This window comes from Dasypus novemcinctus, chromosome 13 (assembly GCF_030445035.2).
Source record: "Dasypus novemcinctus isolate mDasNov1 chromosome 13, mDasNov1.1.hap2, whole genome shotgun sequence".
Classification (NCBI taxonomy): domain Eukaryota; kingdom Metazoa; phylum Chordata; class Mammalia; order Cingulata; family Dasypodidae; genus Dasypus; species Dasypus novemcinctus.
Window position 1 is genome coordinate 82,006,381 of NC_080685.1, and position 13,560 is coordinate 82,019,940.

General features: G+C 35.8%; 1 protein-coding gene across 1 annotated transcript in view; it reads left to right on the forward strand.

Moving 5' to 3' along the window:
- CRB1 (crumbs cell polarity complex component 1) overlaps nt 1-13,560 on the forward strand; it is a 205,581-nt gene that overhangs the window by 98,111 nt on the left and 93,910 nt on the right.

Sequence of the window (13,560 nt, forward strand, 5' to 3'; positions counted from 1 at the left end):
CTTTCAACATTTTCTCTGTATCCTTGGTAATTGTATTAGTCAGCCAAAGGGATGCTGATGCAAATTACCAGAAATCAGTTGATTTTTATAAAGGGTATTTTTGAGGGTAGGAGCTTACAGATACTAGGCCATAAAGCAAATATACTTCCCTCATCAAAGTCTATTTTCAAGTGTTGGAGCAAGATGGCTGCTGACATCTGTGAGGTTTCAGGCTTCCTGGGTTCCTCCTTTCCAGGGTCTTGCTTCTCTCTAAGTTCAGGTCCTCTGTTTTCTCCACAAGGTCAGATGTAGACTATGAGGTCTCTAGGCTTTGCCTTTCTCCACAAGGTCAGCTGCAGACTATCAGACAAATGGCTCTGTCTCTCTCCTTGGGGTTTCTGCTGTGTCTAAGGTGCTGTTTCTATTTCTCTGTGTTCTTCTCCTGGCTCCAGCTTAAGGCTTCAGCATCAAACTTCAACATTGAAACTCTAATATCAATAACCCTTGCATCAAAAGCTCCAACTCTGTCCTTTGTCATGCCTTTTATCTGTGAGTTCCCACCCACCAAGGGGTAAGGACTGATGCCCTAATTATGTGGCTCAATCAAAGCCTTAATCATAACTCAGTCACACCCAGTAATAGACCAGATTACAAACATAATCCAATATCTATTTTTGGAATTCATAACCATATCAAACCACTCAGTAATCAACATTTTGATTATAATGTGTCTCTGTGTGTTTTCTAAAATGGATATTTTCCATTTTACCCAATTGAGAGTGTTTTGCTTCTGGTATGTGTATATGCATGTCTTTCATTAAATTTGGGACTGTTTCTTTGGATAGTCCTTCTGTCCTTTCTGTCTTTCTCCTCCTCCTGAGATGTCCATAATGCATATAATGGTACACTTGACAGTAACACACAGGTCTTACAGGTTCTGTTCACCTTTCTTCATTCATTTTCCTTTCTGTTTTTCAACCTGAATAATTTAAATGGTTTTATCTTTGAGCTCATCAATTCTTTCTTCTGCTGGCTTCAATCTGCTGAACCCCTTTAGGGAATTTTATTTAATTTTTTTTTCAATTTTTTAAAAGATGTATTATTTATTTATTTCTCTCCCCTCCCTCCTCCCCCCCCAGTTGTCTGCTCTCTGTGTCCATTTGCTGTGTGTTCTTCTGTGACCACTTCTATCCTTATCAGCAGCACTGGGAATCGGTGTTTCTTTTTGTTGCATCATCTTGTTGTGTCAGCTCTCTGTGTGTGTGGTGCCATTCTTGGGCTGGCTGTACTTTCTTTTGCACTAGGCAGCTCTCCTTATGGGGCACACTCCTTGTGCATGGGGCTCCCCTATGCAGGGGACACCCCTGTGTGGCAGGGCATTTCTTGCATGCATTAGCACTGTGCATGGGCCTGCTCCACATGAATCAAGGAGACCCTGGGTTTGAACCGCGGACCTCCCATGTGGTAGGCAGATGCCCTATCCATTGGGCCATGTCTGCTTCCCCCTTTAGGGAATTTTAAATGTCAGCTAGTGTGGTCTTCAATTCCAGTATTTCTGTTTGGTTTCTTTTTATAATTTCTTTCTCTTTATAGACATTCTCATTTTATTCAAATATACTTTTCCTAATAACCATTATTCTTTCTCTATGTTTTACTTTCATTCTTTGAACATATTTAAGACCTTTTTTAAAAAGTATTTATGTCAAAAGTATAGTCTTCATTGATGTTTTCTGATATTTTATACTGCTATTTTGGATGGGCCATTGCTTCCTCTTTCTTTTTATTCCCTTTAAGCTTTTGTTGCACACTGTACATTTTACTATTTTAATGTGTTAACTCTGGAATTTAGTCCCTGAGCTGTATGTTCTTTCATTTTATCTCAAGCTAGTGATATGACAAAGATTTCCTTGAATGCCAGGAGCTCACAGATGTTCTGTGAAACAAACAGATGCAAAAAATACTTTTCACAGTTTTTGCAGATTGACTCTGTGTTGCCTGGTGCTTTCATTCAGAGAGCTTCATCTTCCTTCATTTAACCCAAATAATAACACAATATTAAAAAAGGGTCTTTTCTTAGTATGCATCTTGTCCTGGGCATACTTGTCCTAAGACCTTCATGGTCTTAGGAATTCTCCCATTTTCAGGGATCAGAATGCCCCCACTTCTCCCTATCAAATAGTCTTTTCATTAATGTGAGTTCTATCATATATCTTAAAATTGGTAATTTTTAACTGAAAACAGAGGCAATTTGATTGTTTCTTACACTGATTTAGCTGTCTGTAAGCTGCTTCTGCCTGCAGGACATGTACTGGAATGGTGAACCAGAGATAAATGTTCTGATTCAGGCTTTCAGGCTGCCACCAGATAGGTTGTCACAGACTTACACATACCGCACTACGTACATAGAAGTTACTCTGTTTACAGAACAAGGGATCCACACTGAGAGCACCTATGGCTCCACACTAAGCCAGGGAGGATTGGGGAAGAGACCAATAAGAGTGCTGTGAGGTTTTCCTACCATTTAAGTTGCCTTTTTCTTGATTTGGTGCTTGCATAGTCATTGCAACCAATTAACTGTGCTCTGAGGAAGACTGCACTTTCAGTTTGTGCTTGTTGTTCAAAGATACTGTGGTAGAATGGAATCTTCAAGCATATCAAGCTTCCAACTTGGTTAAGTAAAAACTTACATTATTTTTACTTAAAAATATTTTACTTCTTTTTATTAGAGCAGTTGTAGTTTTACAGAAAAATCATGCAGAAGATAGAGAGTTCCCATATACAATCCCCCCATACATGTAGTTTTCCCTATTATTAATACTTTGTATAACTATGGTACATTTATTACAATGGATGAAACAATATTATTATAATTATAGTAGTCTATAGTTTACATTAAGTTTCACTGTACTATATAGTCCAGTGATTTTTTTTTTTAAAAATTATTCTAGTAATAGAACACCCTTAATTTTTCCAATTAACCACATTCAAATATAAAATTCGGTGGTGTTAATTACATTCACCATTACCACCATCATTACCAAAATTTTTGCATCACCACAAACAGAAACTCTTAATCAACTAACTATTAACTCCCTTAACTCCCCATTCCCTACCCCCACCCCAGCCTCTGGTAACCTATATTTTAGTTTCAGTCTTTATGAATTTGCTCCAGGTAATTATTTCATATCAGTGAGATCATACAGTATTTGTCCTTTTGTGTCTGGCTTATTTCACTAAACATGTCATCAAGGGTCATCTATGTTGCCACATGGATCAGAACGTCATTGTTTTTACAGCTGAATAATATTCCATTGTATGTATATATCACATATTGTTTATACATTCATCTGTTGATGGGCACTAAGATTACTTCCATCTTCTGACAATTGTGAATAGTGTCACTATGAATACTCGTTTGCAAATATCAGTTTGATTCCCTGTTTTCAAAAAATAGAAGTTGGATATCAAGTTTTTGAACTAGAAGTAGAATATGGTGATCCTAACTCTCTGAGGAGCTGCCTCGTTGTTTTCCACAGTTGCTGCACCATTTTACATTCCTACCAACAGTGAAAGAGTGTTGCTATTTTTCCATATCATCTCCAACATTTGTTATTTTCTGCTTTTTAAATAGAAGCAAAACATGGGCATGAAATGATACCTCATTGTGGTTTTGTTGTTTTTTGTTTTGTTTTAATTTCTTTTTGCACTTCCTTAATGGCCAATATATAGAACATCTTTTCATGTGTTTTTGGCCATTTATGTATCTTTTTTGGAAATGTCTGTTCAATTCATTTACCCATTTTTAATTGTGTCACTTGTTTTTGTTTTTGTTGTTGATTTCTTTACATATTCTGGATATTAAACCCTCATTCAATTTGTGATTTCCAAATATCATCTCCCATTCTGTAGATTGTCTTTTACTTTGGTGATGAAGTCCTTAGATGCACAAAAAGTTTTTCATTTTGATCAAGTCCCAATTATCTATTTTTTCTTTTGTTGCTTGTGCTTTTGGTGTAAAGTCTAAGAAATCATTGCCTTACTGAAGGTCCTGAAGATGTTTCCCTAAGTTTTCTTCTAAAATTTTTAGTTTTTATTCTCATAGTTAGGTCTTTCATCTATTTCAAGTTAATTTTGTACATGGTGAGAAGTAGGGGTCCACCTTCACTTCTTTGCATAATCTTTTTCGTAGCAGCATTTCCAGCTCTCCATTGAGTGGACTTATTCTCCTTGTCAAAATTCAATTGACCATAGATGTGAGCGTTTATTTCTGTACTCTCAATTGGTTTCCATTTGTGTATATCCCTGTTCTTGTGCCATAATCACACTGTTTAGATCACTTACACTTTGAAATACTTTTAGAATCAGAAAGAGTGAAGCCTCAAACTTTGTTCCTCTTTTTCAGGATGGTTTGACTATTTAGGGCCTCTTAACTTTGCAAATCAATTTGATGATTGGCTTTTCCATTCTGCAAAGATGGCTGTTGAGATGGATTGAATCTGTAGATCACTTTGGGTAGAATTGGCATCTTAATAATATTTAGTCTACCAATTCATAAACATGAAATATCCTTCCACTTATTTAGGTCTTCAGCAATGTTTTGTAGTTTCCTATGTATATGCTTATATGCTTTGTTTAATTTATTGCTAGATATTTTATTCTTTTAGTTATTATTGTAAATGTCATTTTTCTTGATTTCTTCTTCAGATTATTCATTACTCTTGTATAGAAACACTACTGATTTTTCATGTTAATCTTGTATACCTCTACTTTGCTTAATTCATTTATTAGCTCTAGTAGATTTGTTGTGGACATTTTTCAGGATTTTCTGAAAAATATTTCCTAGGATCATGTAATTTGCAAATAGGGGAAGTTTTACTTCTTCCCTACCAGTTTGGATGCTTTTTTTGCATTCTTGCCCTAGCTAGAACTTCCAGTACAATGATGAATAGCAATGGTGATAGGGGCATCCTTGTCTTGTTCCTGATCTTAGAGGAAAACCTTTCAGCCTTTCCCTATTGGGTGTGATGTAATGCTCTTTGACATGATGAGGAAGCTTCCTTCTATTCCTATCTTTTAGAATGTTTTATCAGGAAAGGGGTGATATATTTTGTCAAACATCTTTTCTGCAACAATCATGAGGATCATGTGTTTTTCTTCTTCAATTTATTAATGTGGTTTAGTACACTAATTGATTTTCTTGGGTTGAACCATCCTTGCATACTTGGGATAAATCCCACTTGATTATGGTTTGTCATTCTTTTAATGCTGTATTGGATTTGCTTTGCTGGTGTTTGTTTGAGGATTTTTGCATCTATATTCACAAGGGGTTTTTGTCTGTGATTTTGTTTTCTTGTAATAGCTATCTGGCTTTCTTACTGGGGTGATGCTATGTTCATGGAATGAATTAGGAAGTCTTCCCTCTCCTTCAAAATTTTGTAAAAGTTTGAGCAGGATTGATATTAATTCTTATTGGAATGTTCAGTGAAATTCACCATTTAAACCATCTGGTTCTGGGTTTTTCTTTGTTTGGAAGTTTTTTATGACTGGTTCAATATTTACTTATAATTGGTCAGTTGAGGTCTTCTATTTCTTCTTGAGTCAATATAGTGGCGTACTGTGTTTTGGGGAATATTCTTTTCTAGTTTATCTTGTTTATGCTTTATTGAATTTCTTGAATGTGCATATTAATGTCTTTCACTATACTTCAGAAGTTTTCTGCCACTGTTTGTTTGAATATTCCTTCTGCCCCTTTCTCTGTTTCTTCTTCTGGGACTCCCATAATGCATAGATTGGTACACTGATTATGCCATACAGGTCTCTTAGGCTTTGTTCAATTTTTAAATTCTTTTTTCTTTCTACACTCCATTCTGCATCATTTCAATTGTCTTGTCTCTGATTCTTTCTTCTGCCAACTGCAATCTGCTTTAAAACCCTCCGTAGGATTTTTTTTAAAGATTTATTTTTTTATTTCTTTCTCTCCCCTTCCCACCCCCCCACCCCAGTTGTCTGTTCTCTGTGTCCATTTGCTGTGTGTTCTTTTGTCCACTTCTGTTGTTGTCAGCGGCATGGGAATCTGTGTCTCTTTTTGTTGCGTCATCTTGCTGCATCAGCTCTCCGTGTGTGTGGCACCATTCTTGGGCAGGCTGAACTTTCTTTTGTGCTGGGCAGCTCTCCTTACGGGGCTCACTCCTTGAATGTGGGGCTCCCCTACCCAGGGGCTAACCCTGCATGGCATGGCACTCCTTGTACACATCAGCATTGCACGTGGGCCAGCTCCACACGGGTCAAGGAGGCCCAGGATTTGAACCGTGGACCTCGCAGGTGGTAGACGGACACCCTAACCACTGGGCCAAGTCTGCTTCCCTAGAGGTTTCTTTTAAGTCTACTTTCAGTATGTCCTATTTCTGGTTTTCTTCCTCGATGTTTTTTTTTTAAATTTTTATCCTATTCCTTTGCATGCTTCATATTGATGATTGTTTGCTTCCTCATGTATTCAGTGACATTTTTATGGTGATTTCATAATCCCTAGAATTTTATCTTCAGGATTCACTGAAGTCTGGGTTTAAATTATATTCCTCCAGAAAAAAATTGCATATCTTTTGTTAGGTGTCTGAGATTCAGTTTGAATTTTTGGCTTAGCTTTTCTTTTAAAGTTATATAGCAATCTGAATAATTCAGAATCCACATAAAATGTAGATTCTTAATTAGGCATTCTCTGGGTAATTTATTGTTTTTTCCACTCTACTAGAGCAAAAACAAGCACCTATCATCACAATCTCTCTCTGTTGGGTGATTTTTAAAATCTATTATACCAACTAAGGGTATGCCTATTCAGAGACTATGGGTATAGGCAAAGGTGACATTTTAGGATTGATTTCCTACATTTTTTGCAGTACAGACTTCATTTGTCCCCCTGGTACTCTTAGTTCAATAAAAATGAGGCTCTAGTTTAGACCTTAAGGGATCAGTAGATACTCCCAATTCAGATGCCAACTTGCATTACAATTTTTTAAGAGTGTATTTTATATTTTAATCAAGAATTACATGTGCTATGTCATGAAAGATTTTTAAGAGTGTTGTTCCCTTTCTTTTGTTGATCACTGGGATTGTATAATAGACTTTTTTTTTTATCCAGTCAGCATGCATTCTCTCTTTCTTTACTTCTTACCCACAGAACCCTAATTTTTAATACCCCCCTTTCCCAACATCCAAGTTCTTAGGGGAAGCTGACTCCACTCTTAGTCGAAGGATAATCCAATTCTCTCCCCTCTCCTGCCAGTGATTTTTAGGAATGGATATGAGTAAAAGTTTGCTGAAGGCATCTAGGAATGTTCTCATTTGTTCTTTAAAAAGACTTATTGGAATGAGGAAACATGGACAAAGTGCCTTATAACCATCCTATATGTATGAGAATGGCCCAGGGTGAAGCTGAACCTTTAACCACCAGAGTGGGGAAAGGTAGATAATCGAATCTTTGACCTTGTTGAACCTTGAGATCAAACAACCTTGCCACCTTTCCTTGCACTTCCCCTTATATGAGCCAATAAATATTTTTATTATTTAAGCAAGTTTCATTTGGTATTTATGTTGTTTGTGACCCAAATCATCTTTTCCTTGTACAAAAACACAGACCAATGGTCATTGTGGTTGGTTTTTCTTCTCTATTGGTCCCCTTTCTTTCTTCCTCTCTCCTTCTCTGTCTGTCACTCTCAGTTTACTTCTTCTATCTCCTTAGTAAGGGTACACCCAGATTCAGTGTTTGCCAATAAAATAAATATATGAACTCTCATTGGCCATGTTCACTGACTATCTTGGGTTAATGGCCAAAGCCTCAACTCAAATCATCTGTAGTAATTCTGCTAAACTGAAGTAGGATCTGTGCTACCTCACGGATAGCTCAAACCAATGGAATACAGGCAAAGCCCAATTCTAACCAGGGCTTTCTTTCTCTCATGCAACTTCTTTGAGACTTTGTGGGAAGACTTAATCAAACTATAGTCCTCTGTCTTTACTTTTGCCTTATTATTTACAATCTCTGAAGTCCTGAATAAAGATACTATGTAAGGATATGGAAAGATAGTATTCTATCTCTAAAAAAGCTAGTAGGGGAAACGGACTTGGCCCAGTGATTAGGGCATCCGTCTACCACATGGGAGGTCTGTGGTTCAAACCCTGGCCTCCTTGACCTGTGTGGAGCTGGCGCATGCGCAGTGCTGATGCGTGCAAGGAGTGCCGCGCCACGCAGGGGTGACCCCGCACAGGGGAGCCCCACACGCAAGGAGTGCGCCCGTAAGGAGAGCCGCCCAGCGCGAAAGAAAGTGCAGCCTGCCCAGGAATGGCGCTGCCCACACTTCCCGTGCTGCTGACAACAACAGAAGCGGACAAAGAAACAAGATGCAGCAAATAGACACAGAGAACAGACAACCGGGGAAGGGGGGGAATTAAAATAAATAAATAAATAAATAAAACTTTAAAAAAAAAAAAGGCAAGTAGAAGTTGCCCAGTTTTCTCTTGAGTACAGATCTAGGTCTCTGATTTTGAGAGAAAATTGTGGGATAAGAGCACAATGTCTTCATACTTCCTCTCAAAATGGTGGAGGTTATGAGATGAGGTCAGTCACCATTTTTGCTGTTACTTTGTTTTGTTTTATATTGTTTTGTTGTTGATTTTTAATTCAGCATATTGAGTTTTAGTTAGGCATTTTTCAAAATTCAGTCAGTAAGTTAACTTTCAACTTTACTTTTTAGTATTTAGCTATTTATTTTTAGTATTTAGTATTCATCATTTTTGGTCATCATATATATTTTAATAATGAGAATTGTTGCTTCAGGTGCTGTTAACTAGATGATATTATAAATTGGATATGTATTCCTGCTAAAAAGCAATTATTGTGGTTGGTGTAATTGTTTAAACTTTTTCAAACTTGTTTCTAATTGGTTAAACATATAACATACATATATAAATGTAAAGAAGATTTTGAGAGCCAAAACAGCATAATAGGTAATTAAATGGTCTTTGGACACGGCCAGATCTGACTTTAAATCCTGGTTCTGCCACTTTTTAATTCTCTGACTTCTGGCCAGTTATATAAGCCTTCTAAGTTTCAATTTAGTCAACTTAATAATGCTTACCTCACTTTGAGGTTGTGAGAAATAAAATAATGTTGTAAAATACTTAGCATAGTGCCCTGTCGTGGTGTGACCCACGGTACGATGAAGACATCAGTTTTTGGCCAAATAGCAGTTCTAAAGAAACATTTTGCTGAAATAAGTCCAGCCTTTCATCAAGAATCCTCTATTGATTCGTTTGTTTGTACTGAAAGCCACTGCCATTGCTTAGTGGCAGTTTAAAATACCACCCCAAAGCTAGGTTCTCAGACTTGATACACAAACGGTAAGATAAAAATTGCACTCCCCTCAAAAAGAATTTTCTTTTCTTCAATGGAACTTCCTGAGATTTTTTTGGATCAAATATCAGTTTGAGAATTCGTTGAAATTGTAGATCAGGTCTGAGGAGTACCATTATCAGAATTATGTGGGATAATTGTAAAAGAGCAGACATCTGGGCTCAATCCAGATTTATTGAATCAGAATATCTAAAGATGTTTCTTGGGACTCTGTATTTTTAAATACTCATCTGTACCAAGCAATTTTTATGACATTAATATGTAAAGAACCACCAGTATAAATTCTCTCACCAGAAAAAAATGCAATAAGAGAAAACCACAAAATATTCCATATATTTTGAAGGACTTTCTAGACTTCTAAAGTCCATTCATACATACTTTAGACATCTGTAAATGTCAGAGTCATGCTCTTGCATGGAATAAAACCTAGGGCCATCTTTTCATGCATTATTCTCTTCCTTCATGCATGAGAAAAGGCTGGAATCTTGTTGGTTTTAATTTTGGAAACATGACAGTTATGCACACAGTTCATCTAAGATATACATATTATACAGTATTGTTTAGTCCAATATACAGTATATGATACTGAATACAATGCTATATCGTATAATATAGTATGCTAAGAAGTGAAGATAGAGGTATTCACACATACAAGTTTTACAGTATAGTTAGAGGAAAGCAAATCACAAATATGAAATAATAAATAGCAATACAATGCAGCCTATGCTGGGTTCTAATTGATTCGTATGGACACACCTCACATGTTCAAGGACAAATTTACCAGGGAAGGCAATTCCATAGGGATAAGGGCCAGGAAAGAAAGCTATGATTTTGAGTGAGTGGAGATGAGGGAGAAAGCTTTAACTGTATTTTAATTTTTATTCTCCTCATAAGTTTTAACACTTTTACCACTTTAACCCACTTTTGTTGGGAGCAGTGGAAAGTCATGCTGAAAGAATAAATAAAAGCTAGGTTGTGGAGAGCCTTGAATGTCAGGTCTTAACCAGGTTAGTGACAACCTTTAACATTATTTTTCTGGCTGTGTAGAGTGAAAATATTAATAATTTTGTGAGAAATGACAGTCAGCCCTACTAATGAACATAAGGCCAACTCCCACCATGGCAGCGAGAAAGCAAGTATCCCTGGAATACCATCACATCCAACTCAGCCGCACAGGGCAGGTTTTTGTAATTCATCATAACTTGAGTTCTCATTCCTTCACTTTTGATGCGGAGAGGGGGAATATGGCTAAGCAAGAGCAGAGCCGTTTCTGAGGATTTACGGATCAAAGCTGATTAGTATAGCTCTGGTTTAACTGCATTGAGTTTCTCTGAATTTACTTTTCGAATACTTTTCAAAGTCAACAAGAGTGAGATCATGTGCAATGCTATATTTTCAACTAGTTGGATAACTAAAATAACTAAAAATCACTTGCCTGAACCCACTGAGTTTCAAAGTGTGTTTTAAAGTACAAAATCAAGTGAAATATAGAACTGAAATATAAAGCTTTTTGCTGGTATTTTGTCTTTTGTTTGAATATCTCAGAATACTTTTTACACAATAGAATCAATTCTACTCTGGGCACATTATTTCTTATCTGAGCTACCATATGCTTCTGAACAAATGTCAGCTCTAAAGTATGTGTATCTATCTCTCTTGTATCATTTAAAAATAGTGTATTAATAAAGTAGACTGAAAGAATGTATACTGAAAAAATGATCCCATGCTTTATTCTGTACAATCTCAAAAAACAAAGCAAATCATCAGGAATTATACCATATTTTTCTGATATCATTATTGTTGGGGGGGTGGCCCACATAATGGAAGTTTGACATAACAAATTTTTATGTATTTTATTTTACTCATTTTGCATCAAAATAATTCAGAAATATATTACACATTTTCTTAAATTTCAGGGAAAAGGAGTTGAACTCAAATCTGTATTTTCTTAATGGCACGTTATGAATCATTGCATGATGTTTTACAATGCTGCCTTAAAATGGATATTACCTCCAAATTGCTACACTTTTTGGTATTATTTTATGCCAGCTCACCATATTACTTTCCTTGGAGACAGCATGTTGAAAAGATAAAATAAAATAAAAACTTCATCTCAGACATCAAGCAAAACTGGGCACCAATGACAATTTTCTTGTTTTTGTCATCATTGAAATGAAGATAGCAATACACTCTTTAATTTTTTCAGCATGATTAAACAACCACATAGGTAAGCCTTAACACAATGCCTGTCCCAGATTTGGGGTTCAACATGTATTATTTCCATCCATTCTTATTCACTTTCTAGCCCTCAGCTTTGGTTTCTTGTTGTTGAAAATACACACAGTAGCACCCCTGCTCTTGATCCTTTTCCTTCACTAATTCTATCCTCGTGAAAGCTATGATACTTGATAATCAAACTTACTACAAATGTACCTAAAACAATAACTTGTGACCTAGGTCCTGAATAAATACTACATAAAATTTACAATCTCTATTTTTAAAAATAGAAGCTTTAGGAACATATCTTGTGCTTTGATTTGATTTTTCAAGATAGATGAGGCCACTGTAAGTGACCTCTGGATACATGAAATGTAACTATAATCAACACAGAGAAAATCATGAGTACCGTGAAACTTAAGCATCCTCTTAAGCAAAGAAAGATGGGGGGAGAGTAAGCTTATGGTAAGAAAAGCACTTACTGTGCCCTGGAACTACATGTTTTGAACAGTTGTCTCATTTAATTCGTATAGCAGCCCTCTAAGAAAGTTATTGCTCTCTCTTATTTACAGATTTTAAAACTGTAGCAAAATTATGAAGATGGCAGAGCTTATTATGTTCATATAGTCTCAACTTAGAAATTATGGTAGAATGGCAGGACTGGAAGAATCATTAAAGATTGTGAACTCTATAACTCACCTCTTCTTGATTTCTTCCATAATATATCTGCTGAATGACTATCCTTTCTGAATTTGTCAATGTCCCTCAAGACAACCCATTTAATTCAGTGTCAACTGCTAAAAAATTCTGCATAGTGAGCATAAATATACTATCCTATAGTATCTTACCTTTGGTACCAGTTTTCTCTGGTGGGAACAAACAGAACATCAAATTTCAAAGGTTGACCTTTCAGCTACATAAAGATCATTCTGGTGTATCCAGGTATCTGCTTTTCTCCAGGTTAAATATCCACATTTTCAAGTATTTCTTTAAAGACATGATTTCAAGTAAACTTGCTATTTCATCTTTCTTTATTGGGGTGTGTATCTTATATCACTTCATCTGAAAGGACTCAGAACTTAATAAAAAAGTTCAAGATCAAATCTGGAGTCAGAGGAATTATTTCCTTTGCCCTAGGCACTATCATTACCTGAAACAGCCCCAGAACTACAAAAAATGTAGGAGGCCACATAACCATGGATTCGTATTTCAATGGTATGTTAAGATGATCTGTGTAAAGGTAAACCATTAGCTGTAATATGTTTTGTAAATATTAATAATTGTTATTTTTATTTTTATTGTACATTGAAACATATCTTTTTTTATAGAGAAGTTATGGGTTTACAAAAATTCATGCATAAAATAGTGAATTCCCACATACCACCCTATTATTAACACATTGTATTTGTGTGGTATATTTGTCACAATTCATGAGAAAACATTTTTATAATTGTACCCTTAGCTATAGTCTATCATTTACTATAGGGTTCACTGTTTGTGTTGTACACTCCTAAGTTTTTTAAAAATTTCTATTCTAGTAACATACATTCAACTTAAAATTTCCCCCTTTGAACCACATTCAAATATATAAATTAGTGCTGTTAATTATGTTCACAATATTGTGCTACGTTCACCACCATGTCTTTTTGACATCCGATAAACTATGTCTCCTCCATCCAGTTTCCTGTTTAATTTCAGCTAAAAAGGATTAAGTTAATCATTCGCCTGAGCTCATGGCAAACTGTCATCTTTAGTTTACAGGAGAACCCTGGCTTCTCTGCTTTTATGTATATCTGTCTATCAAGCTATCTATCTCTTTATTCTATTACACTATTTTCTCCATTATTTGTCTTCTCTTCCTATTGGAAATCACTGTATTGTGTTAGATACATAAACTTGAATTTGCATATATTCACGTAAATTATTAAATTTTGTTTATATATATGTATTGTGTTGAA